Source organism: Motacilla alba, chromosome 3, assembly GCF_015832195.1.
Source record: "Motacilla alba alba isolate MOTALB_02 chromosome 3, Motacilla_alba_V1.0_pri, whole genome shotgun sequence".
Classification (NCBI taxonomy): domain Eukaryota; kingdom Metazoa; phylum Chordata; class Aves; order Passeriformes; family Motacillidae; genus Motacilla; species Motacilla alba.
Window position 1 is genome coordinate 18,958,490 of NC_052018.1, and position 27,431 is coordinate 18,985,920.

The following is a 27,431-nucleotide window of genomic DNA, read 5'->3' on the forward strand; positions in this document are numbered from 1 at the left end:
GAGGAGATGTAATGGCCAAAAGCAGAATGTAACAGGCTTTCAAGAATGTTTATGACTACTCCACAAAAGCCACTTTATATTTTTAAACATGTTAGTTTTCATAGATTTACTAGTAACAAGTGAAAACTTAAACCTACCTCAGGTTTAAAAACTAAACTAGTCTGGAAAACAATATTTTTGGGGAAATTCCGGCTCTGCTTTGATGGTGTCCATCCAGTTTGCAGTCTGGAGTAAGATTTTTTTTCTCTTAAATTAGTATCTGCTGTAGTTTCTCAGTCATCTTTCATGATACCTTTTCATTGACAGTAAAAGAAGCTGAATCAGATAAATGAGTTGACCCTTTTGTAATTTCTGAAAAAACTGTTCCATTGGTAACTATATATAATGGTAGATTTAATCAGTTTTGGTAGTGCAGGTAGTAAAGTAATATTGCACTCAGACAGGAGATCTTCTGAAATTCTAATAGTAATAATAATAATCAGGTAATTGGCGTCCAGTATTTTTCAGTACTATTGTAAGCATTCTTTCTTTTAAGTCAGAAGTAAAAACAACGTTTAATGAGTGCTATAAATGAAGTTACTTCATTCCCTTACTCTTGATTTTGTCATTTAGCTGGTTCAAGAAATTCCAGTTACTTGTATTCCTCAAAATATCATAGAACCATAGAAACATTTGAGTTGGAAAAGACCTCTCCCAACAAACAAAGGTAATACCTTGTGGCAGTTTTGTATCACAACTATATTGTCTCTGTATTACAATGAAATCCTGATTTTAATGGGAAATTGTTTGAATCTAGATATTAAAAAACCCAAACATGAAGTCTTCATTGAAGTGGGCAAATGAAGTCTTGATCACAGGCTGATCAAGCATGTCCCAGCTTTGTGCATACAAAATGTTAGAAGAATGAATGGGGAAAACCAGCACTGGTGCAGGTTGCCCTCAGAAGCTGTAGGTGTTTATTCTGGAAGGTTTTCAAGACTCAGCTGACAAAAGTCCCTGAGCAACCTGGATTCAGTGTTGACCCTGAATGGAGAAGGAAGGTCTCTTTAAGCCTGAATAACTGCAATTTTCTGATCCTGTAAAAAGTCAGCTTGTGAAATGAAGGAAATAGTAAAGGAAATGCTGGTATCTGAGAATTTCATAAAGATGTCTCTTAATGAAATTTCCTGTCTCTGCTTAGAAAAAAAAGGAAAGAAAGAGATTCCCTGTACCCTGCAGGGAGTCACAGTGGTCTCGAGATTGTTCCCAGAGGTTTCACATCTTAAAGTTCCTGCTATAGGGTGTGGTATTAGAACATTGGAGATTACTCTGACACGTCATTCCCAGCAGGTAATCATGTCCTAGGCTGGTAGTGTGATGAATGATGTCGTATCACAGTAGGCAGAGAAAAGTACTAAGTTATTACCTCTGATTTAGCCAGAGGAACTGAATTGATGAAATTGCTAAATTGGGACTTTGGAAGGAGTCAACAACCAAACACATATTTTTTTATACAGTTTGATCTGTGACTGTGTAAACTCTTGACATAGGCCAGAAATGTTTGTTGCATTGGTAGTGTTCCCGACTTACACATCCACTGCTGTCCTTCCAGGAGGTTGTCAGCTGCTTCCAGTTTCCTTGTTTTGTGTTTCTTCTCTACTGGTATCTTCAGAAGACTTCTTGGACTGATATCCACTGTCCATAAGGAGTCATATATCTCATTTTTGCATAGATGCCACTTAATACCACTGAAACGACTTAAAAGTAGAACTGCTCTTGCAACTTCTAAGTTTTATGATAGAAATTACTGCTTATGTTGAACAAGACAAAGAGAAAAGTATTTCTCAAATCAGAATACCTTTGAATTGGTCAGAGGCTAATCTGCCTCATCTATCAAGCTATTCAATAGAAATTCATAGTTCAGTAGTTTATGTCTTTGCTCTTCGTTATGTTAGACTCCTGTACCAGTGTTCTTGGCAAGAAGGCATATTGTGGTGTATAGTGGCACCTCATGTAACAAGAGCCTTCAGAGTGTCTCCATGAAACATACTGGCCAGTATATCTCATATGAGACTTTCTCATTCATTATTTGTCAATTCTGCTAGCAAGTAGAATTCACAATTGGATGAAGAACAACAAAGTTAAATTTGCCATGGTAAAGGCAGAGAGAGAATTCCACTGTGCAGACAGAGGTACTCATAATTACTGGGTACTGAAGATACCTGATTCCTATCCCTAAAAATCATGTAGTTGTATTCAATTTTCACAAAATTTTGTTCTTTAAGTAACGAAAACGTGTTTCTCTGCTGATTGGAAAACGTTCATCCTTCTGACACTTCTTTTTGAGTAGAGATTAGACCAGTTATGTCTGTGATCCTCATAATGGATTACTAAAATTTTATGTCTTTGGGGATTATGCTATGCATAATTAAAAGACTACACTGTACACAGAGAGTAGTACCCTTCTGGTGAGGCCAGCTGTGAGGACCCTTCCTATCCCATTGCCTTCTACTCTGTGAAAGCCCACAGAGGAGAACTTTGGCACTTGTGGTGCCAGTTCCTGACTTTACTGCTGTGCAATTTGAGCTGTATGTCATCCCTCTGTCAGTCACATGCTGTCAAAACTGCCATTGTTTTGGAACAGTGCAACTTGACAAAGCCAGGGATCAAACAGGAAAAATCAAGGAAAAAAAAGCTTTCAGAGACAAGAAGTGCATAAATTCCTAAGTACATTGGATTTATCACAAGTTTGACTTTTCTAAAAATAGATTGTGGATTTTTCTATTCAAGAAATAATGCTGTAATCATAACAATGGTCAAAACCAATTATCTTTTTATTAATTTTTCCATCCAGATCTTTTTGTACCTTGTAGAGAATGAAGAGTAAAAGGTTGAAAAATGGATGGACTCTGTTGTAAGAGGTAGCTTTACAATGAAAATTTTTTACAATTAGCAGCATGTCACTTTATATGTAAACAGAAAAAGTGCAAATATGTGTATTCCTGAATTAATCAATGGCAAAAGAATTTATTTTTCCAGAAGTACAAAGGGGAAAATGCATTAGTATAGCTGGAATTAATATGAAATTATATGCCTTAGATTAACATAACAGTGGTTCTACCTGCAATAATGTAAATTGGAAGTCTGAGAAAGACATTTTCATCAGAAACAAAGCCTGAAACTTACCCATGGTTTTTTACTTGATAGTGTAGAGAAACATGAACCTCTATGTTGCATTTTTTATGAGCTTATACACTTTTTTTTCTGTGCAGCAGATCTCTGAGTCAAGAGAATGAATTAACAAAGAAGAAAGATATGTGCAATGTCACTAAATGATAGTAAGCTATGAAATAACAAATTTGGAAAGCTGGGAAATTGGCTAATACAGATTTCAGACAACATGAGGGAAAATGGTTACTTTATGTCCCTGTATAGTTATGGATAAGTATTCAGTTTGCATTATTTTCTGCTATTAAAGGTCACAAGTAATGAACATTGAGAGTTTTTCAGCCTTTGCAGATTTTCAAATTCTTGTCTAGCTATAAAAGTATGAAATCAAAGGTATCATGAGGTGAGAGAAAATACTGCAAGAAAAAGAGCTTGTGTAGTTATAATCACATCTGCCTATATTCTCTGGGACATTACTTAGTCCCATTGAACCTGTCAAAGTTTATCTGGTAGCACTTGCTCATAAGGGATATCAGCATTGCTTATCTTGCTCTGGAGTTAGTGTTTATTATTATCAGTTTTGAAATAAGTGTGTATATTTAAATTACCATGCTCTGATACTCAGATCAGAGATAGAGACCTAACATGCTCTCTTATTTTAAGGTGTATTGGGCTCTCCAGGATTTTTATCATTTAAGAGTGAGAGTAGAGGAAAAGGTGTGGATATGTTTTGCTATGCATATCAGGCTTTTTATAAAGAGAAATCCAAGTCTTATATACACTGAGGTAAATGGTTAAGATTTCATGAGCTACTGAAAAATAAGAAATTGGTCAAAAAAAGAATGGGCAAAAATAACCTTGGCCAACCCAAAATGTGTAGGCAAACCTCTGTATTATATACACGTTTCTGGTCCATGCAGTAATTCCATACTGAAATTGTGACCTTTGGAATTAGAACTGCTTCTGAGCTCTATCATGTAATGATCCAATTTGGCCATAATATACTTACAAAAATTTATGAAAGAAATTTGACTGAATGAGTCTGGTGGATAATTTAGAAACTTCAGTATCTCAGAGACTTCGCTGAATTTATACCTCAGCATTTCTCTGAAGTGGTAGCATTGCCCCATCTTTGTGATGCCATTCACTAAGTGCTGGCATCAGGATCTTCTCCAGAGGATGGAATTTTGTTGTCTCTTTGTCTAACAACTGGAGACTATGGGATAACCAAGGATGTCCAAAGTGTTGAGTAGCCTTTGTTGTCCACCATAAGAAATCATAATAGAATCTTGCCTTTTAAATGGTAAGTCATCTCAGGAATTCAATATCATCTGTGTGTGAACACACACAACTGAGGCACTTGGTCACAGGTGTGTAATCACCACAAGCTTTTAGAATTAAATCTGCATTAAACCCTTCAAACAATTTAAAGTAACAAATTATAGATTTGTCCATTTTCTCCTTTCTTCCTGAGTCTGTCTTTTTGAACTCCAGATATCTTGAAAATTCCTGAAAACTTTGAGAAACAATTAAGAGTGTTAATCTTTTATTTCTTTTTTTTTCTTGTGACTTTCTGTGTAAATTTAACAACTAAGTTTTTCTTTATTCAGGTTTGTTAGATGATAAAAGCCAAGTTTAGGAATGTCAGTAGCTTTCACAAGTTTATGCAAATGTTTGCTCATGAGAGGCATTGGCTTGCAATTCCTCAGTATTCAGTATGATTTCCTGCTTGCCAAGTAGATATTGGAGCAGTCCTAACATTAGGAATACACAGTTGCAATAAATGTAAACAACACATACATGAAAATTATTTTTAGTACAGCAACTGTCCTTTTCAATGTAAATTTCTTTTTTCCTGCCATAGTGGCAATTTTAATGTGGGCAAGTAGTATTCCATTGGATTTTTTGTAGGTGGTATCCTAAAATTACATAGAGAAGGTTTCCCTTTCCCTTCCTACCCCAAGTATGCCTGTTTACTTCTAAGTTTAAAAATAAGTTGGTTCATATGAAAGGTACTAAACTTTTGTTAAAAGAAATTTGGGTTTGTTTGTTTCGTTTGTTTTTGTTCACTCTATTGTTTAGCTGGAAAACTACTTCTGCTGACATACCTTCAAAGGCTTTTAATTAATTATTTCACCAGGTAGTAGTTAGGTAATGCTATTTCAAAGAATGTTTTGTGTGTTAGATGTCAGAGATAACCAGTATTGTACTGGCAGAGTGACAGAAGGTGGTGGTTTGGGTCCTGCACTTGTTCTGTCATTCCAGCAAGGTTCTTAGGCATTGTTTAACTGCAAACACGTGAAGAACTCTCTGAATCGCATGGACTACAAATACATTTATAAATGCACTTCAAGGAAGTAGTTGTCTAATGTAATTCTTTCGACATATGTACAGAGTAGAAGTCTGTTGCTTCTGAAGAAAATCCTGTTCTTGTTTGCTGAGGACAAAGAGGGAAAAAATTGGAGCTCTGAAATGAGGAAGCATACCTGTACAGAAAAGCAAGGCGTGTGATAGTAAACATGTAAAATGTCAGTTATGCCATTATATTAATATTTTATGTTGCTCCTTTATTTTCTAACTGTCCTCTCTTTTTAGTCTCTCAAAACAAGACTATTTCAAAAATCACTACAATTCGATGTATGGATATATTCTGTTGTGCTCTTTGTAGGATCTTAAGTTCATTTGTAGTAAACAAAGTTGGTTTCTAAATCATTTGGCTACATCTGAAAATTTTAGTTCACTTTCTTAAAGGGTTACTTTAGAAAAATACTAACTAATTCCTGTTAATAATTCAAATTATTAAGATAATTTTTTGCTTTGAAGGGATGTTCAGACATGGGTTCCACAGAATGGTCTGTCACCAGTATCTGTTTTACTTTTCATTGTATTCTTAGAACCTTTTCAGTTCCGTGGTAAGATACCTGAGTGCCTGAGCATATGACACATGGAAGTACCTTTTCCCTGCCCTTAAAAAACCAAGGATTTGAGATACTGCAATCTAACCACATCAAGGACATCAAACTTTGCCAGTAAAGTTCTGATAAGCCATTGGTACCAGTTCAATTTTTCTTAGTCTTTAGAAACCTTGGTGTTTTCCACGTACTTACCAATGCTTCCTCTAACAATTGCCTAAATATTTTTCAAATATAATGTATCAACCTTCTGATCTGGATACACAGCATGGGGTTCTTTAAAAATATGTGTGGATGACATTTTTCACTAATCTTTCTACTTAGGAACATTTCATAGTCTTTCAGCCCGTTGTCTGACATATTCATTCCTTGATACTTGGCTGTTCTCTGTGTTCAGGTTCACTCAACAACATGTAGCCTAAAAGTTTCATTCTTTTACTTTTTTTTTGACACTGAAGAAGTATAGTATTGTTCTGCCAGCTATTTCTAAGTAAGACAAGACTTGCATGCATATTTCTGTTACAATAATATATCTTATGATTTAGAACCTGAAATTGATCTGAAGAGGCAAAGACGTCTTTCTAAATGAAACGGATGTTGCTTGATAGAAAGTAATCAGGTGCACTTTTAAAATTCCTTGGAAGGAAGAAGTTATATAACTACAAATAATAAAACTAATGCTGAAGAAAAGTGAAACTAGTAAAGCTTTTATAAGAGTTTTCTACACTATTCCTGTATGTAGAGCATTTTAATGGTGGAATGGGAGTTACCTATTTAGTACTTTGTCTTTCAATGAAGATGGAAAAAAAAAAAGTTAAAAAATACTTACCTCTCAAAATGTGCAGATAGATACAGATACCATAAATTACCTAAACTCTATTGAAAATACCTGAATATGTTTGAAATACATGGCATGGAAGCCTGACTACTTTTTGCCTTCTTAAAACCAAAAATCATCATCCATTTTTAATCTGGTGAGGATTTTTTTTTTGTTTGTTTGTTTTTTGTTTTTTGGTTTTTGTTTTTGGTATTTTGGGGTTTTTTTTGTGATTTGTTCTGTTTTGGTTTTGTTTTTTGTAATTTGTTTGGTTTTTTTTAATATTTCCAAATATATCAAAAGTTTTTCTGCAGGTAAATTCCTGTGTTATTTTCTAACTTTTGAGTATTTAATTTTATATGTATTCTATATAATATCTATATATGTAATATATATATTACCAATATATAGCTTATAACCACTGAAAGTGAATGACAGAAGAAATGTGTTTGCTGCTGTCATGTCCCTTCATCTTCTTTTTTGTTAATATTTATTTTCTCATGTCATTAATTTCAAATTCTTTAGTATCTTGCTGAAGCATGAGCCATTGAAATTTTCAGGATATGGTGTGTTGCAAGAGGAAAAACATATCTTGTATATCTACTAGATTGAGTAATGGGTAAAGAGAGAGCTATAGATGGTCACTCTTTCAGGTAAAATGCTTAAAATTGATGGTAAAATGTTCATTGACCTAAGTGGTTTTCTGTCTGCTATACATGTGCATATTCATTTTAGATCTCAGAAAGGCAGACATAGTTACATAAAACATGCAGAAGCTAAGTCAAAGTATGGGTTTAAAAAATCAAAAGGCAAAACAAGGTTTAACACTTATGATAACAGTAAAATTGTATCAACAACCAGTTCCAAATCCAGGCCTTCTCCTAACAGTTTGGTTGGTATTGTCATCCTTAAAGTCTTATATAGGAACTGGTAAAAGAGGGGACATTTGGCTCATAGTTACAATGTGGTAGTGATAATTCAATTGAATTAACATATATAAATCCTGTTGCTAAGTAAATGATGATTTATCATCTGCTATTCAATATGGAGACAACTAATCTAATGTGAATAGATAATTGTTGGGCAAGTGCTTGTGAATATGTGTACAGTTCTCTTTATATCTCTGTGTTCAAGGTAAAGACAAGCAATTAGATATAAGGGGACAATGAGAACACTCACAGAAGAAATAGAAATGCAAATGTCTGAAAAATAGAAAGCATGACCTAAAGAGTGACTTTTTGCAGTGTCTTTTGTGGATTATACAATGCTCTCAGCTAAAGTGGGTGTCTTGAATTATCGGACCACCCAGATTTGCTATTGAGTTAGAAAATATGTTTATAGAAAGACTTTAGGTGTACTGTTCACTAATTCTGATACTATCTAAAGATGCATTTTTATATGTCCTTGTTTTTCCTGCCAATCACATAATCAGTTAGTCCGTGTTTCTTTTCTTGTGGGGCTAAGCTGGCTTCCTCATTTTGCGGTTCATCAATACAAAACTGATTTGAAGCTGAGCTGTATAATAATAAGCCTTTCAGCAGCCAGGCTTGACACTTGCCTTGTAATTAAGGCCTTGATGGTTGTGTTGATGGCAAATGAAAGAAAATGGCTTTGTTCTCAATTCCAGAGGCTTGATTGCTGGTTCTCGTTCTCACCTGAATTCGACCCATTCTGCATTGTGCACATGATTGCTGGAGTGTGAGTAATTGCAGTGCTGGCAGATGACATTTTCATGAAGCACACTCTGCACTACTCCAGAGGGAATTTACAGAATTTATAGCGGGAGAAGCTCATCAAACATGGATTTAGGAAATGCCTATGTGAAAAGTGGGAGCCCACAACTAAATATCAGAGCTTTTCTTTTGACATTTGCTTTTACATAAAGGACTGTCTGCAACCTGTCTTACCTTATGGTAGCAGCCTATTCATGACTAGATTTTGTGATTAAGTGAAGTTACTGAAGTTTGTTAATGAAATTTTTTGCATGTTTTCTTGTAATTTTTTTTGTTTGCTTGGGAAAGTAGATGGAAAATGGTTTTCTCATTTCCATTCATATTTTTAAATTTCCTTAACCTTTCAGCTGTTTAAAAATTTTCAGATGTCTCCTGATATTTATTGACAGCAATGTGTGTTTAGTTTTTATATAAATCCTCTTATTTTTGCAACCTTTTTTGCATTACAACATATTTTGTTTATTTTAAATGAAAATGAATGTACATTTTAAACAGCTTTTTAAATAAAAAGGCTTCCACAATAGAAATATCCTCTGTCATTTATAAATCAGTTCTTTAGGAAGAAAACATTAATGACTTTTGTATTGACAAGTTCACAGATTTCAATGAAGGGTGTTTTGTGTGTTGTAAATAAGAATACTGAAATTTTGCATTATAGGTAACATATTCCGTGATATGCATAATCTTTTCCTCCCTCTTCCTTAGTACTCTTGCATTTTTCCTCTCCATCTGACAGTTTGTGCCTGTGTTATATTCACCATGTTCATTTCTGAGCCCCTGATGCTTTTTCTTTCTCTTGTGACACAGTCAGGACGAACAGCTGTAGGTTGTTGCTGTACTTGTACTTTCCCCTGAACCTGAACCAACACAAACATTTTTGGAGTCCTGTTGACATTTTTCAGTCACAGCTGCCTTGGGCTGTCACTGACTTTGCACGTGAAGATGTATGGCTGCTGTGACTCAGAGGTACTGTTATGCTGCTGTCTGCTTGGCAAGCCAAACTATCTGCACTTAGGTTTTCATATTTCTTGAGGCTTCTTCATCATGGCAAGTCAAGAGCCTTTCCTCCTTGTAGTTGGTATTATTGAAAGTCCTGAGCAATTGAATGACTGAATGTTTCAGGTTTTTTTAATTAGGTTTATTGGTTAACTGCTAGGAAAAGTTGGGTGAGAACTCCTTTGAGTTTCTGCTATAAATGTTTGTCCCAGAGTAGTGTTGATTATTTAAAATACACAGAAGAAAATCTGAGGTCTAAGCTGATGATGTTAAACTGCCAGTTGTTTTAGGGCCTAACTTATCCTCATTTCAGTACCTGAACTCTATATCAACACTAATGAATGGCAACAAGAGGATAATCAATCTAAATTGCTGACAGTTGTTTTAATTTATGCTATACTCCTCAAGTAGTTGGGTAGCACAAGGGGAGACTTTCTAAGTGTGTTACCTAAATTCATGGATGTTATGCTGCTGTCATTTACTAAAAAGAGGGGGTTTTTGTAGTCTTAAATAGGAACAAGATGAAACCTGTTGTAAATACATCTTGGTTTTTGTCATATGTAAGAGATTTTCTAATATACTTCAAGTACCGGTGTTAAATACTGCTTGTAATCTTAAGTGTTCCTTAGGGAATCACTTAAAACATTCAGTTTCAGAACTTCAAAAGTTCTTGGACATGAAAATCTTTTGAGAATTTGAGCTTCAGAGACTCACTTCTTGTCCTTCGAAGCCATGAAAATAAACTAGGTTTAAGGCTCAAGAATTGGAGACAGAAGTCTGTAGTTCATCATTGCATCTCATTATTTTTACTGGAAAGCTGAGTTGCAGCAAGATACCAGAGCCCTGGCTGGATCTTCTCTTGCAGGAATTTTAGGGACCCATCCATGTCCATTATGGCAGCCTCTTGAGGCGCAGGTCTGCTCTCAGTTTGTTCCTCTTGCAACAATCCCACTCTTCTATTGTGATTTGAGTGGCAACTCAGCCCCAAGAGGGGAATCTGCTCTTTAAGTGTCTGTAACAAAACAACTCAAACTTGCTTTGGACTTTCAGTAGAAAAAGGGTAGGTTTTCAACCTCCGTGTCCTTAGTCGGGACCTGGATGTAGAAAATTATTTGCTTTGTGGGAATTAAACCTAGATCAAAGAAGAACATGGTGAGAAAACCCTGGAGATTCCTAACTATTTTTCAAATCTGCCACAAAACTATGGACTCTGAAGAAAGAAATGAAAGCAATAGGCAGTGGAGTAGAACAGTGAAATATGGCAGTGAACAGCTCTTGAACCTTGCTGAGTGAAGAGAAAAAGCTGCCTGATACCATTAACTTAATTAAGGTGATGGTCTGGGATATACTGGGGACGGTGATCAAACATTGCATTATGCAGACTGGTTTTGGAAAATACTCTAACACAGCAACTGTACAGTTAAGAATCACCTTAATAGTTTATTGTAGAAGGTAAAATATTGCAAGTCATGGAAAATGTTCAACTGGTATTCCTATGGCCTTCTTGCCACAACCTCTGAACTTGAAAAGCTTCAGTTTATTTTAATAAATTTTACTCTTACCACATTTTAGTTTTCACTTTTTACACATCTCATTATCTTTCTCATGAAGAATGTTAAGATCTGATTTAATTTTCTCTGACATCCATTTATGCTTTTCTGCCATATTTTCCTCTGACTTCTCCCATTTGCCTCAGTGACCTATCCCTAAGACATCTTGTTCTCTTTCCCCCATCTCTTCTGGCTTGTCTCTTCTTTGCTCTGTGTCTTTTGCTTGGCAGTGCAGGTGGTCTTCATCTCAGCACTGACTCCTAATTTCTCACGTCTCTTACATTGGCTGCTATCCTTCATACCTAGGGGAGAGAGGGTCCCCATCTCATGCTTTATTTTCAGATTCATTGTGAGATGACCTTTTGGAATGTCACAGGGAGCTGACTGTAGCTCATCCATGGCTCAACCTATTGCATGAGTCCATTGACTAGTTTAAAATATTTTTCTCTCTCACTGTCTCTTTCTATAAATCTTAAACAATTTTACTGCAAAGGGAAGAGTTTCTTACCTGATCTGCATCTTCTGTGCCCATTGCAAAAGCTATTTTTTTCTTTGGCACCACGTAGTACGTTACATTATCTGCTCCTGCTTTATGATTTTCCATCCAGCACAATCATCAACAGTTGCTTGTTTCCACTGAGAAACTTGAAGTTTTTGGACAAAACAATGAGTGTGAGAAGTTCTGTAATTCAGGGGAGATGATAAAAGGGCAGGAGTTTCCTCCAACTATTTATAGATGTTAGGATTCCTGTGTTTTTTTTGTTACATTTTCTTTTAAGCTAACGTCTCTATTTGTTACTCCCTTAAAATATTTTTGCATCTAAATAGAATTTAGACTTGTCTTGTGTTGCAATATCTGCTAATCCATAAATTACTTATTCAAAACCTGGTCTACTGGCTATGCTCAGTGCTACAAAAATGCTCAAGCATTTTTGATTTCTCTTTTGATACAAATTTATCAGTACAGGGGTAAAACATGCTGTAATGTATTAGACAATGAATTCTAAATGTATCTCAATAATGATACAGTTTTTGTATCTTTGGGGACAAGTTGTACCCCTGTTGGTGTATCTGCATCTGCAGATTACTCTTCCATTCATGAATGCTTTACATTCACTCTACAAACATGCTAGTACAGCTCTTCATTAGACAGTTCCCACTGTAGCTGATACATCAGCCCACCTTAGTTTTCTGCTTTTCACTCTTTGGAAGTCAGTATGTTGTAGGAACTTGCCCTACAAATATTCCATGACCCGTTTGGTGTCTCCTATACCAGCATCAGAGGACACAAAGGCTTTTTCCTCTTAATGCATGTGTTCATAAGCACATTTTGATTTCTTGTCTGTTTGCTATTGGAGGTTCTGTGTTGTGTTTATGTTCTGTGACTGTTGCCTTGTCTGTTTCCAGTGGGATACCCCACCTTTGCATCTGAGGCACTGCTTTAATTAGTGACACCAGTTACTGTTCTCTTACCTGACAGTGCTAGTGAATGTAAGAGGGAAAGAAGAGAGGGTTTCTGAGCTAAGGTCATCTGAGAGATGGTCTGAAACCATAAATTGCTTTAACATGCGAGACTAATATCCATGGTTAGATTTGACTAGAAATGCATTTTGGGATTAATTTAGTGCTCTAATCTGTTCACAAATAATTTGCAAAGAAATTCAATCAGTAGGAGCATATTAATTTTTTTCTAGTATTTTCCAATTGTTTTGCAGACAAATGTCAGCCTTACAGGAGAGTTATCCTTTCTGTTTACACTTAAGAACAATTATTCTTAGTGTGTGAACAGTCATGTATAGTTTAGTCTTTGATTAGTTGGTAGTTGTAACAAAAAAGTAATTGAAGTGCAATGAATAACTAGTAGTAAATACTATTTTTCCTTTTGAGATGTATCAGCCTGTAACTATAATCCTAAATATAGGTCACTTTGTAAACATTATTTGGACTTCTATTTTTTGTCAAATGTCACTAAAATAGCAATTATTTGCATTTCAGGCAAATGTTTGTGAGTACTATATGAACCAACAGTAAGTTTATTCATAACAGTACTTTCTGTGATGTAAATCATTGCAACTGAGTATACATAATAGTAATTTTCAAGTCCAGAATGGTATTTTAGCATTAGCTTGTATGATGTGCTACAAAAATGCTGAGAAGAACATTTCTTATATATCTGCTACAAAAATCAGTATAGCACAGATTATCTTTTGCATTTAATTCAGTTACACATAGTTTATCTGTTATTTCTGAGAATCGTAATTCTAAGTATCTTCATATAAATTACTATTATAAAGAGGAGTCAGTTGAGATACATCAATTTGAACTGGCCACGAGACATAAGAACTTGCAGCTTCCAAGTGGCAGCTGTTGGGGTGACAGAGTATGACACTGAAAGAATCTCCCCATACATGTTTCTATTCTGTCCTGACAATGGTAAAGCAGGTTTTAGCAGAGTGATGTATGAAAATACCACTGCTTGATCAGGCTTGTTTGATATGGCAAAATAGGAGTAAGACTTCTGTGTACTTTCCTCCTTGCCCATGTGTAAGTAGATGGGTTCTGGAAGACCAAGATAGGTAGCTGTATACTGATGAGTCTCTCTGTAATATATCTGCATCTTTTCTCATGTTTTCATGGTATGTTTCAGGTACAACATAAGAACTTTTAAGTCACCATCAAACTGAGACGTTGAAAATGAATCCAATGTGCAAATACAGTTTTCTGGACGAGGCTCTGTATCTTTCATTTTGGTGTACTGAAAAGGCTAATTCTCTGCTTCTTTATGCGACAGAAGTAGTCGTGCACTAAAGGTTAAATATAATATAATAAGGTTAAAGTAGTGCACTTTTACCTTATTGTTCAAAAGATAATCTTGCTGCTAAGTGATTTCAGTTAAGGGTTAAAGGAGAGAGAATAAAAATTTAACTTGTGGCAACAGATGGCAGAAATAGGCCTTAACCCACAGAAGAAACAGTAGATGCTCAGTGCTTTCACCTGCAGTCATTAGGTAGATCTGACACTAGTGCACAATAGACTGTGCAAACAGCCCTGCCCAAAATCTGCTACACAATGCTTTGCTGCATTTGCTGGTAATAGAACTCTTTTCAAATTGTTGTTTGTGTAGGAGGGTAAAACTAAATCTGCTAATAACTCTTGCCATATATAGTTCATAGTCTGCAGTGTGTAGGTCTATAATCTGTACGTTCATATTATTTGTTTTACACTTCCATTTCACTAGTTATGTGGTTTTCCTTAAGATGCCATCACTGTCTCCATTTGCTTCAGAAAACAGCAGAAAAGATCTGGAAAGGCAAATCAGTTCTCTACCCTACACTTAATTTAATCATTGGCAAGTTGTTCTGATTAACTGCCCCCTGATTTTCTTCTGCTCCTCTGGGTTACAGTTTTGAGAAGGTGACAACTGCACACCCAAACACTGACCTTGGAAATGCCTCCCAATCAACAGCTTTCAGTGTAATCTTCTAATGTTATTTGCTTTGTAATGTGGTTTTAAGGTGCAGTTCTATGTGCCGTCCTCCTACTTAAAGACAATTTTCAAATTCCATATTGTCCTGGAAGTGAACACACTCTTCACTGCAAGAGCCAGTAGCAGTGCACACACTTTGTATTTTCACCATCCTCATTACCTTCTTCAGTCTGGAGAGCCCCCTGCTTTCTCACTCAGTTATTAGTGCACTGTTTCACACTTTCTCCAGTGGGCCTCAGTCAGGGAATAACCATTTATCTACCATGTAAGGGATGCACACAGCTTTTCCAAAAGGTCCCCTCAGTGCCAGTTGTGTATTTTCATTACTAGTTTTAAGTCCTTGCTTGGCCACAACTGATCCTTTGAACCGTCAATCCTACCTAAGCTACACTTCACATTAGAAACATGGCATCCAGTTTTAACAGGGATGCTCATCGACTGTCTGCTTTCAATGATGATAGTCAGAAATTTTCCAAGAGCACCAGATGTTGACTTTGGGTATCTTCTTCCTCGAAGAAGGATGGATATTCGTACTCCTGTATTTTTATGCTGGATCACTTTTTCTTAATCATCCTTTTTTATTTATAGACAGATTTTCATAAATTTAGGAAACATTATTTCAAAGCAGGTTGGCACTAATACTGTCTATTGGTAGATCTACACGAAAGTTAATGTAAAATCTCACAAGTGCCTGTACTTTTTAGTCTGAAGTGTGTTGTTGATGGAAGAAAGTAATACACCAAATGTAATGATAGGGAAAACATTTTTTCACCTTAAGTTCTTTGTTTTCACAAAGAGAACAGTTTCACAATTGAGAACTTCATATTCTGATTGAAAAAAAAGTTGTTTGCTATTCACTTAATATTTTTATTTAATTTTTATATTTATATTTCTTGACCTTTGACTTAATGTTTGTTCTAGAGGTTGGATTATGGTTTTATTTCCACTGAAAAGTGAGACAGATGTTTGTCTAATGTCAGCAGTAGTGGGACTAGGCCCATGTATTTTTATTTATACTTTACTCTGAATAATCAGAAGCATGACTTTACTGCCTTTAAATTAATGTAAAACTGTTAATTGCCCAAATCTGTTGATAATCACAAATAACCTCATAAATCCTAATATGAGATAAAATATTTAAGTAATTTTTTAAAAACACTATCAGAGTATTTGAAGTAGTTGTAATTATTTCATCTTGCCTTAAAAAAAAACAGCACTAAAGCAAATTATTGCCAGAAATAACTCAAGTGACCACCGGTGTTGAAATACACTACAGGAAGCATACAACCCCTTAAAGGCAGGCAGTATTTGCATGAGAGCTGGACACTTTCTTGTGATTTTACTTTAGTGGTTCAGGTTTTTTCCCATAACTTCAGGGATAATAAGAACTGGGGGCTCTTCATGACCTTTCTGGGAATTGCCGGTTCTCAGCATCAGTCAGAATGTAACCTTTTTCTGAGAATTTTCTTGTCTGCTACTAAAATATCCACTGCTTATAAGGATAAAGTATCCATTCCAGTTGTTTTTGCCATTCACTTGTGAAGTGCATCGCTTAGGGCATCTCAGAGCCCATGACATTTAAGCTGTATTTTAAATGTGGTTTGTTTGGGTGTTAAGCAGTGAGGAGAATCTGTACTTCTGCATCTTACAAGTACCCTATTTCTACTTCTGCAAGGGTAACGGAATGGTTTTTTGGGTTCCTGAAACAAAGCATTATTATCATTAGTAGAATAGGAATGGATAACTATGGGGACTTTATTTTTCAATATTCTCAGTGGCAAGCAAGTCACCTATGTCTGTGTGTGCACTTGCCAAGCATTTGGTATTGAGGCAGGCTCTGAATAGTATTCCCCATGCGAAGATTTACATATGCAAAACGGTAATCCCAAAACACATGACTGCTTTTGGATATCAGATCTTTGGTTTTGAAGTGGAGGGTCAAGAGCACATAGTGGAAACCAGTTTGTCAGAGCCCAAGGCCTTGTCCTTCAATAACCAGTTTTCAGATCTGTTAGTTCTCATTGTTTCCAATAATTAAAAGTTGTAGGTAGACCTCAAAATGATGGCATTGGGAGAAGACTGTGAAAAATCCTCACCCCTTAGTTTGGTTTTTAGACATGTCTCAAACTGAGCAGGTTGTTCTGGCACGGTGAGCACACGCGGTGCGCGTCGCCGCTGCAGCCAGCGGCGGCCGCTGTCCTTGGTGCTGCTGGAGACTCCGTGGAGCCTTTTGCAGTTTTGCTATGACCTTTCTTCTATAGATTATGATTTCTTACATGAATTTTTGTTTACAGTTGAAGTTACACAGTGTGTTGCAGCTGTTTTCTCCTTAACAATAAATCCACCTATGCTTATGTAGGTAAAGTTTTGTTCTAAGATCAAAGGCACAATAAGGTCACCATGAAGATGCATGCAGAAGTGCTTATAACATACTTCTTTTTAATCAGTACATTTTTGGAATTAATGGTTTATGTATATTTCCTAAGATTAATTTACTCCCTCAGAATGCCACCTTAAAATAAAAATTAAAAAAAAACAACAACAGCTAACTAGAAATCAAGAATTTTGAACTCTCAAGAAAAGTTTTTTGGTTGATGCATAATTTTATTTTATCTAGTTGAATTATGCATTTGAAAAATTAGTATTGAACCTCGGTCTTTAAATTATGGAAGAATTTTATGAGAGAAATGATGATTCTTTTGTTTAAAGGCTCTATTCTTGGGTATGATTTCAGAAATTTTCATCTAGATTCCCACATTATTTTGAAGATTAATATACCCTCTCTTTGTTTTTTATACAATTGTAAAAAAATTAACAGCAATTGCATGTAAATATTTAGTCTATTTACATGCAAAGTTTGTTTAATAGGAAAGAGTACCATCCTCTAATCTCATAGAATATTTCCTTGCCTAAAAAGTAGCAAATAAGGAGTTGAGTAGAGTATCTTTTAGAGGATTTATGGTAATGCTGCTGAATTTAGCTGAGCATAAACAGCATGGTGAGCCCCTCAGGGTCTCTTCATTTTCCTGACACACTCCACTGCTGCCCCATTAACACTTCGTCTGTTATTGCCATCTACTCTGTTTAATGAGTATCTTTGAATTTGAAGTTCTTCACAAGAAACAATAGCAAAAATAACTGATGCACCTACTGTAGCTTTCAGTAGTGTATCTTATTCCCTTTGTAATATTTTTTAAAATAAAAAGTACATGTATATTCTTCAGCAGTATAGTTGCATCATGACATTTTCTTTAATCACAATAGACACTAATCACAAGCACTAAGTAATGACTACAGATATGATGCTGTATCTGTCTGTAAATGCATGCTGAATAGCTGATAAAGGAGGCTTTAAAATTCTTTACTTTAAGAATTCTTTTCTTTAAGAATTCATCTGTCTTTAAAATTCGTCCAGTTAATACTTACACTGTAATATACAGAAGGAATAATTCTGCTGGCGACTGTGCTATCAAAGCAAAATATTTCTTCTATGAAATCATAAGACAGAATGACTAGGTGCTGTTTTTTGGTATCTGTTTTAATCCAGCTAATTGATGTAAAAGGTCAGTATATGTCTCATAAGATTGGATTCCTAAAACTGAGTTTACCACATTCCTCAGTACACATGAATGAACCATCTTAAATTATTAAACAATAAGCCATATTTTCAAATGAGGACTCAGCCTGAATTAAAGCTAGAATAATGTTGCACTAGGATGCACCATAAGATTTAAGAACAGTTCTGATTTTGCATTGCCTATTAACTGATCACAAAAGTGCTCTAAATTGCTGTAGGTATTCAGTAGATCTGGGAAGTCTTTGGAGGCCCAAATAAAAAAATCTGAATAATTGAATAAATTTCTGTTCTAGAAGATTGAGGCAATCAGTTGGATATTGAAACATGTTTTTTTATTAAACGCATTCATTGAAAGCATATTTTTAAGATCTGAAATAACGTGTGAGTGATTTTCTGTGTTCTGGTAAGCTTGCTGTCCTTCATTAAATTGTTTGTTTGTTTGTTTTTATTTTTAGAAAATGAGTCTGGAAGAAAATTGGTGAATTCAATCCAGAGGACCTACAAGCACTCTGACAGGCTCAGAGAGCAGAGTCTGTACCAAAGAGCAATTACCCCACCAAACGATTTCAGGTACAATTGACCTAAATATAGCACTCTCTTGAGATTATTGACAAGAGTTCATTTCCTGTAGTGCTTTTCCCATTTGCCACCCCTGGTAACCACTGTGATCTTATCTGCCTGGTGCTGCATGACTTCTGGGATGCAGTTAAGAATTCTGCTGTGCATTATCTTTAAACAGACAATTCATGCTAAAAGAGTCATTTGCAGTTAAATTAGATGATGCATATATTATTCTTGCTGCTGAAGTTACAAAGAACAGGAATGAGTGCCTGAATCCTTTTGGACCTGAATGCACTGGAATCCTTTATACTCTGAAATCAAAAAGGTGGTACTAATTAGTTTCAAATAAATAGGAAATTTTATTTCATTAAACAGGAACAGTAGAGTCAGATGCGCAGGGTGGACAGGTTGGAAAACTTGCTATTTCTTTCACTGTGTATATATATATATTTATTAATAAAGTGTGACTTTCCCTATTGTCATCCTACTATCTCCATGCAATCACAGTAGTTCTCATATGCTGGTATGAAAAATGAGTATATAAATTGAGTGTGTAAGTGTTCAAAATGTGGATGAAGTGAATTCAGAGGCTAGTAGTGATAAAATCCATTTTAGTTTTAAGGAATGCATTTTTCGTAAGCGTTGCTTGCAAACTTGTTTAAAATGCTGGATATATTTGCATTCCATGTATGTGGAATATAGAGAAAATAGATGGTATTCCCTTGGTATTCATCAGAGAGTTTTTTTTCTTGAATAGTTTTTCTTCTACTGATTTTTTATTTGGAAAATCTGTACATTGTCCAGAAGTTCAGAAGTCTGGTATCAGATTCCATGCTGAGCAGCTGTTGGAGGACCGTTTATCACAGACCTTTATGAGAATATGCGGGGCATGATTAAAGGGATTCTCAGCTCAGGCTGAGCTCATGGAACTTCTTGTGCTGTAGTTTGGGATCCTGAGGAATCTGTGTAGCGCTTACTGGAGGACTGCTGAAGAAAATAGTTTTGAAGTTTGAGATGTGAGAGGATGTACATGAGGAATTTAAATGGATTAATGAAAGGATCTTTCTGTTGTAGAGTCTTCTACAAAACAAGACAGTTAAGGAACATGGACTTAGGGGTGAAAAAATAAATCAGTCCTGCCCCAACACAAAGAGAGAGAAAACTCATAAGAAGATACCAGCAGCCCCAGAGCCTAAATTGAAATATTTACCTTCCTACATTTGGTATTTTGCAAACATAATTTTTCATATTGACTCTTGCAATGCTGCAAGAGCTTACTTCAAAACTTGCTTTTTGCCATTTTCTTTTAGATAAAATGTATCTAAAGCTTGATTTTTTTTTTTATCTGCAGAGATTATCAGATGCACACATTTTAATGTGTTCATCTTGACATCTCAGAGACCTGACATGGCTGACATACAACCGTTGTGCATCCTATAGATCATTAAATCAGTTTGAAATTTAGAAACTAATGCTAGAAAAGCCCATGTAAACTGACTTTTCTGTGTGAATGGTGTTTATGAGAATTGCTCACTTCAGCTGATAACAGACAGAAACATCATTCTGTGCCTTCTGTTAAGCTTCATCTTGTAATAAATTATGGACCCAATGAAAGGTGCAGCATCTTAAGCATTTTTATTATAGTTACTTTATTTCTTGAAGGGATATTCTGGTCCTTTACAGGATTCCGACCCAGAGAGGACAGTATCACAGATTAGGGATTTTACGCTTGCTTCTATATCCAGTTTACCCTGCCATGGCAGTGAAAAGGCATAGTAAAGCAACCCTAATTAGGCAATGTAGGAATCTCTGGTATGCAACATTTTTCTTAGCCAGCAATATATTACTTCTACTTGTTCTATGGTGCCTCAGGGAATGAGAAAAATCTGGCCCATTAATTAGCGAATTAGCTTAGAGTTGGGAAAGATGAGTTCAGGTTTTGCCTATGCCACAAATTTTCTACAAGACATTTAGCTAAGTATTGATCAACATTCAGCGCAACCCAAGGATCAGGGTTTGACCATAATTCCTCTGCTTTTGAAGCAGAATCATGTGTTCTTCTTGTTTATGGCATCTTAGTTACCCCCCCTTAAATAATTGAGTAGTCAGAAATCCTTACCCCCCTCATTAGCTGAAGTGAATTCTGTATACTTCTCTGTCATACTGCCCTGTGTGAAGGCGTTGATGGAATGGCAGGGATGCACAAAGCAAAGTAATGCTTGATGTTAGTTCAGGTAGAAAGTTACAAAGATACTGTCATGGTGATGAGTTCATGTTAGTTCTTGGCAGTGTAAGTCTTCCTAGTACAACCTTCTGAAAAAGCAAAGTTCATCAATCAAAGTGTCATATGTTGCTAAATTTGGAGTTTATAAATTGTGACTATAAATGTAAGTAGTAGGAATCGTCACATAAAATTGTGCTTTTTTTCTCTGTGTCTTTCCAGACTTAAATGGTTTCAAAAATGAGGCAGTAGGATGTTTAAATTGCAGTTTGTAGGCAGCATCTCTGCTCCTGTGAGCAGGCATGGCTGTTTTATTGCATGGCCCAGCCCACTGATTGGTCTTGGGCTGCTGCTGATGTTAGCATGTCAAAGAGAACATGTGACCTTAAAGGTAAAAATGCCAGGGCAGGGGCATATCACCAGTAAAAATTAGAAAAAAAATATTCATGTGCTTTATTGGATACATAGCTCAGCCTGACAGAACATCTAATCCCTAAATCATCCTGAAAATTGGTTGGGTTATAAAATCAAATTAAACCCACTATGAAAGATCATGGTCTCTCTTCACTGCACTAGCAGCTATGTATATATATCTCAATCCCAGACTAAGGGGAGTACACCACATAAGTAAAAATGTTTTTAAGAGAAATCTGATTATGATAGAGCTGACTGTTTTTTTAGCAAATATTTAGAAACTATTGGAGTAATTTGATTAGAAGAGGCAAAAAAAAATTTGCTAGATCATTACATCTTCTTAATGTTGAATCCCTTCTTTTCTCCTACTTAGTTTTCTGTAGAAGGGTTATCATGTAGCATTATTTTGATTAGTTTGTAGTTACTGCCACTAACTTAGTTTTGTTATGTGATCTTAAATGATTCTTTTGTCCTTATCAATACTGGGTACTGACTTTCGGTGGGCAAAAGAAATCTTAGCACCCTTAGGCAGATTTTGCCTTCTTCCACTGCAGATGAATGGCTGTGTATTGCTCTAACTGAAGTATTCATTCTCAAGCTAAGGAAGAAAGAGGACTAATTTGAAAGCCAAGTGAAGTTCAGAAAAAGACTTCATTGGTCAAGTAGAATTTGGGTCACGGTTTAGTTAGGTCAGAACTATGCTTCTTATGCAGTAGAAATAAAGCTTTTATTAATGAGTCTACATAAAAAAAAGACTTTCATGTACTGAGACAGAAGAGACGCAGAAGTGCATTTTTACAGCACTTCATTCACCTTCAGTGCATTGAAGAATGTTAAGGAAAGGAATATGATAAAAACTATTAAGATTTTTATCCAGTAAGTAGCTAAAGCCAAGAGAAGGTGCATGTTTTGTAGCCAGTCAAAGCTAGAAAGAAACTGTTTTTAAAAGTGTGGCAGGAAGACAAAGCTATGAACAGAATATTATAAGTTCAGCAGTCCTTTCTGTGCAGAAATACAAATACAGTTTTTAACTCCATATTAATTTTATTGCAAACAACATTTAAAGAAAGCAGTGCACTCTAAAAGTTTCCTCTCTTGTGAATATTTTTGTAAAGGTGTAGAGGGAGTAGATACTATCATTTCATGTTCACCTTGCACATTTCATGAGGGAGTTGCTCCCCTATGGTTTGGGAGAGACCAGTCTGTGCTGCTCAGCAGCTCTCAGTAGTATTGTCCCCACATGACCTTGTGGATGGATTTCTATTTCAAAATCATACAGAAGTTAAATATTGCTGAAAATAGCATTCACTCCTGTTTTGCTCCTTTCATAGCTTCTGGGGTGAAATTTATCTGTCCTAATGTAATGTCTTTTCTATCTAAATTATCTTTGGCTAGGCTGCCTTTCTAGTCAATGGAGAGAAATAGACACTTTTAGGGCATGATTCATCTCCTCGGAAGGTAGACATCTAAGTAGGTCAGATGAATCAGACTGTACAATAGCACATTCCTTACTAGAGACAATAAAGGAAACCTAGGGATCAGTATGGATGTTGATGCCTATATTGCACTTATCTAAAGTTAAGTGAAATGAATTTTATGTCTGTAGGAACTAAGTCAGAGTTCAAAGTCAGAGGAAAAAATCCTACTCTTCAGGAAGCACCCTTTTCTTCAGAGCTTGTGGTTTCACTGCGCTGAGTGCATGTTCATAGTCATACCCATAAGATGATAAATTAAAAAAAAATTACACTCCCTCCTTCTCCTAACTTAATATTTAAGGTGTGATGATTGAGTAGACTGAATTTTGTGACAAGGTAATTTGTATTTATTTATCATCAGTGATTTACTGGTTCTACAGTAGCAAAATTTTTTTGCTAGTCCCTGTTAATAATCTGTATGTATGTGGTTTCACCATGGTTTTGGTTACTTCTTGTGAACCATTTCAGCACCAGATAATTTTTTCTCAATGAGCAACCTCTTCAAGGAGAAAGAGAAGTCATGGATTTAATTTAAGGCAGTAGACTAATTTAAATTAGTCCTTCATAATAATCATTACTGTTAGTGCCAGAGTTTCACTAAATGCCCCAGTAGATGAGGTGGTTAGTGCAAATGTCCATGAAAGTCTCAACAATGAATATTTTTAAGTGCTAACAAATGAGTTTTGCAGAAAGGATCTTCATTTTGGTTTGTGTTTGGTTGTATCAACCATAAAGAATGAAATGCAACATACAAGAATGAACAGCTTTATTTATTATATATTTAAAATACAAAATCAGCAAATGGAAACTCACCTAAACACCAATGAAGCTTTTTCATATGCTGCTCTTCTCCCATTGTTTGCAAAACTCCAGATCCAAGCAAACCTGCAAGACTTTTGTCAGATGCATGCCCAGGAGTAGCACAAGGATGACAGCCTGGAGTAAGCAGATTGCTAGTGAGGCTAGCAGGTGCCAAAACATGCTGTTTCATGACCCAGTGCAAAGATGCCAAAAATAATCTCAAATCTCAAATGTACTTCAGTAAATAAAAGCAAAAACCCCTCAGGCTTCAGAAACAAAGTGCGTAGAACTGTCTGAGATGAAGCAAGAAACTTAAAGTTAGAAGACCAGTGTTCTAATTTTTGCCTTGCAGCAGATTAGTTGTGTTAAGGTAGTGAGGCACTTTGGCCAAAATCTGTATTTTGGTACTTAAATAGATGGCATAGTTTTCAAAAGAAAGTGGGAAAAGAATTACAAAATATTCCATAGATAAAAACATGAACTTAAGTTGAATCACATACAAATGTTGACTAGATATCTGCCTCATTTCCCATATCTTTCAGAGTCATAGCATTTAGCTGTCCTCATTTATGGTAATTTCAAATGCATAAACAAAATAAAAATTGCTTTGTTAGTTCAAATATTCTAAAACCACTTTATCCTCAAGTGCAAGTGTTGTAAAATTAATTTAGGTAAAATACTATATCACTGACCAGGTTGCCCAGAGATGCTGTGGATGCTTAGAGATGTTCAAGGCCAAGCTGGATGAGGCTCTGATTAACCTGGTCTAGTGGGTGGGAACCCTGCCAATGGGAGGGGTTTTGGAATGAAATTATCTTTCTTTAAGGTCCCTTCCAAGCCAAGTCTTCCTGTGATTCTGTGACCTTACTGTTAAAGGTAGACTCATAGCTGTGGAAGGTGTTTGTTTGATCAACCTGAAAACTATTTGCTTTAGATCAAGATTCAAAAGTCCTTATTAAACAGTTGCATTTAACTTTAAAGACAGCAATACCAGGACTGTGCTAAGTGGACTTGAACTTGCAAAATGCACTGTAAAATTGTGAGAAACATGGAAATAGTTGGTACTCTGTGTTTGGTATGCAGAATAAGATCAATCAAATAAAATATATATCTCATATTGATATGGAGTCAGGGGTGAAAATGATCTACAAAAGCAGCTGAGAAATTTTGCATGCATTTTAAATATTGTATTTAATTTTTAAATCCTAGTTCTGTAGACCTTTCCATATCTGCTGCTGATTGTATATTGTGTAAGATATCTAGAAGTTTCTAAAAGATAAGGGATAGTAATTATCATTGAATCAGAGTATTCTGGTTTGATAGCGACCCACAGGGATCATCAAACTCCAATTCCTGGCCCTGCACAGGACCATGCCAAGAGTCACATCATGTGCATGAGAGCTTTGTCCATATTCTTGAGTTCAGTCAGGCTTGGTGCTGTGACCACTTATATGGAGAGCCTGTTAAAAAGCCTGTTCCAGTGTTCCAGAACCTTTTGTGAGTATCCAACCTGAACCTCCCCGGTACAGCTCCAAACCATTCCCTCAGGTCCTGTCACTGGTCACCAGAGAGAAGAGATTGGTTCCTGTCCCTCTTTTTCCTCTCTTGAGGGAGCAATGGGTTCTACAGCTCAGACAGAGGAATTGTGATTGCTATAGTTTGACAGTTATGACAGGAATCATGACTGCTGTAGTTTGTAGTGAAGTACCCATGTGCTAAAATTTTCAGGGTGAAAAACTATTTTGATGGTAACAAGCACTTTATCTTAAAATTTGTTTATGAATGCAGAGTGAAGGAAGCTAAAATTTAAGAGGTAAGATGTATTAGATGGTTCAGTGTGTGGTCTGAAGTACCCAGTGAGCTGGCTCTCTGTTCTTTATATAAGAGATTAGAGAAACAAAATCTTCAATGCTGTCTGCCTGTTCATCAGTAAGACACATAACTTAGCCCTGGTAACCCAGGCAGTGCACACAGAAACAAAACCAGGAAGCATCTTTTGAAACTGAGGTTCTACCTTAAATAATTTGTAATATATTACAAATGTGATAGGTCATATCTTTGAGTGCAAGAGAAAGTAAAGAATGAGCTCATATTACAAAGTATGACCTCTGATTAAATATACTGGTGTGAGAGACACAGTCATTCTTAAGGAACAGAATATTGCAAATGAAAGCCACTTAATTGATCAGACAGATATACAGATACATATATCTACCCATATGTACACAAAGAGCGTGTGGTTTTCACAAAGAGAAAGTCACATCCATATTAAAAAATGGAGGCAAAGGTTTGATTTGGCTTCCAGTTGTATGTGCTTGAGCAGGACTGATAAAAAGAGCCATGTATTGGCTCTACATCTCTTGAACTTCATGGAGTTGGAATGTACTCTTTACTTATGAGAATAATTCATAAATTTTGTCTTGAATTCATGTACTTTAAGGAACAATGGTCGACTGCAGGAAGCACTGTGTTGTGGCTTAATACATAGAAGATGCCTTCTAACCTGCTTATTTTACAATTTATGATGTTAAAGGAAGTTTTTGGCTGAAATCCAATCTTTCTCTAGAAAATAAGAATAATTGGTAATAAAATAGTCATTCCTATATTCCAGTTGTTATAACTCATTCCAACATTGCATTCCAAAAGTAAACTCTGTTTTGAACTGGATGAATATAATACAGATGACTAATATATGTCCTTTATTCAGATCTCAGTTATTTAATGGATCTTCATAAAGCACACACTATATTTCATATTGTGTGTGGAAAATATGCATTAAATAACCCAAACACTAAAGCTAATATGTGCCAGAATTAACTTTGTTAAAGCAAATTAATTTATTCTCCCCCATGCATATGCATTGTGAAGACTTCTTTAATTACATGATCACATATTGTTTTTTCTTACAAAATCTTCTCCTCTTTCACTTCACAGAATATATGATAGTTGCTTAATGAGCAGCAGTTCCATATTTTGTTTTCATGACATTGTTGTTTCTGCGGCCCCACACCTTGTTTTACTATACAATATTTAAGCCTTGCTCTGGAGACATAGTTATTAATTACTATTAATTTGCATTTTGGGATTTTCCTAGTATCACGATAGTGCCAAAGTGATGAGCAGATGTTAAATTAGCATTACTGCAGGCCTCTGAGATTGGCAGACAGTATGACTCCAATTTTATGGCCAGGGAATCACGGCCCAGGATGCTGTGTTCAAAAACTGCCACTAATCTACAGGATCATCCTGAGCTGCTGAGGTCCAAAAGCCTTGACTCATACTGTCACATGAAACTTTTCCAACTTAGTTCTTCTTGTCTACAGCTATGTATGTCTCTGAACATTCATCTCTTCTGCAAATTCAAATGCCTCCTCTTAGTGAATCACACGGAAAGTGAAGAATATACTTTCAGTGACCACTTGTGAAAAAGCTGGTTTGAATTACTATAAAGGAAACTTTATCTCAAGGAGAAACAGAATCCTGCTTTCTAGACTGACATCCAGTTACTCTGATTATTCTTGTTCTTGTTGTGTTGTGGTCCCATTTTTTAGTGCATTTCTCCAAAATTCTTTACCAAGTGAACCACCTACAGTACACAGTTGTGATTCATCCTTGCAGCAAGGCCGTCTTGTGCACTGTATGAGGCAGGTGTGTTCTGGTAACAATAGGTATGAGTCATGCCATTACTCTCCATGCTCATTCACAAGATGAGAGAAAATTTGGTTATATAGGCAACCTGG

The 27,431-nt window shown here is 35.8% G+C and overlaps 1 protein-coding gene across 19 annotated transcripts in view; it reads left to right on the plus strand.

Moving 5' to 3' along the window:
- The window catches only part of MYT1L (myelin transcription factor 1 like), a 307,215-nt gene that overhangs the window by 67,861 nt on the left and 211,923 nt on the right, over positions 1–27,431 (plus strand). For all 19 annotated transcript variants that reach the window (XM_038132858.1, XM_038132859.1, XM_038132860.1 and 16 more), the window contains exon 2: positions 18,675–18,789. The gene's annotated coding sequence lies outside the window, so the exon portion shown is untranslated. The remainder of the gene's footprint in view (positions 1–18,674; positions 18,790–27,431) is intronic.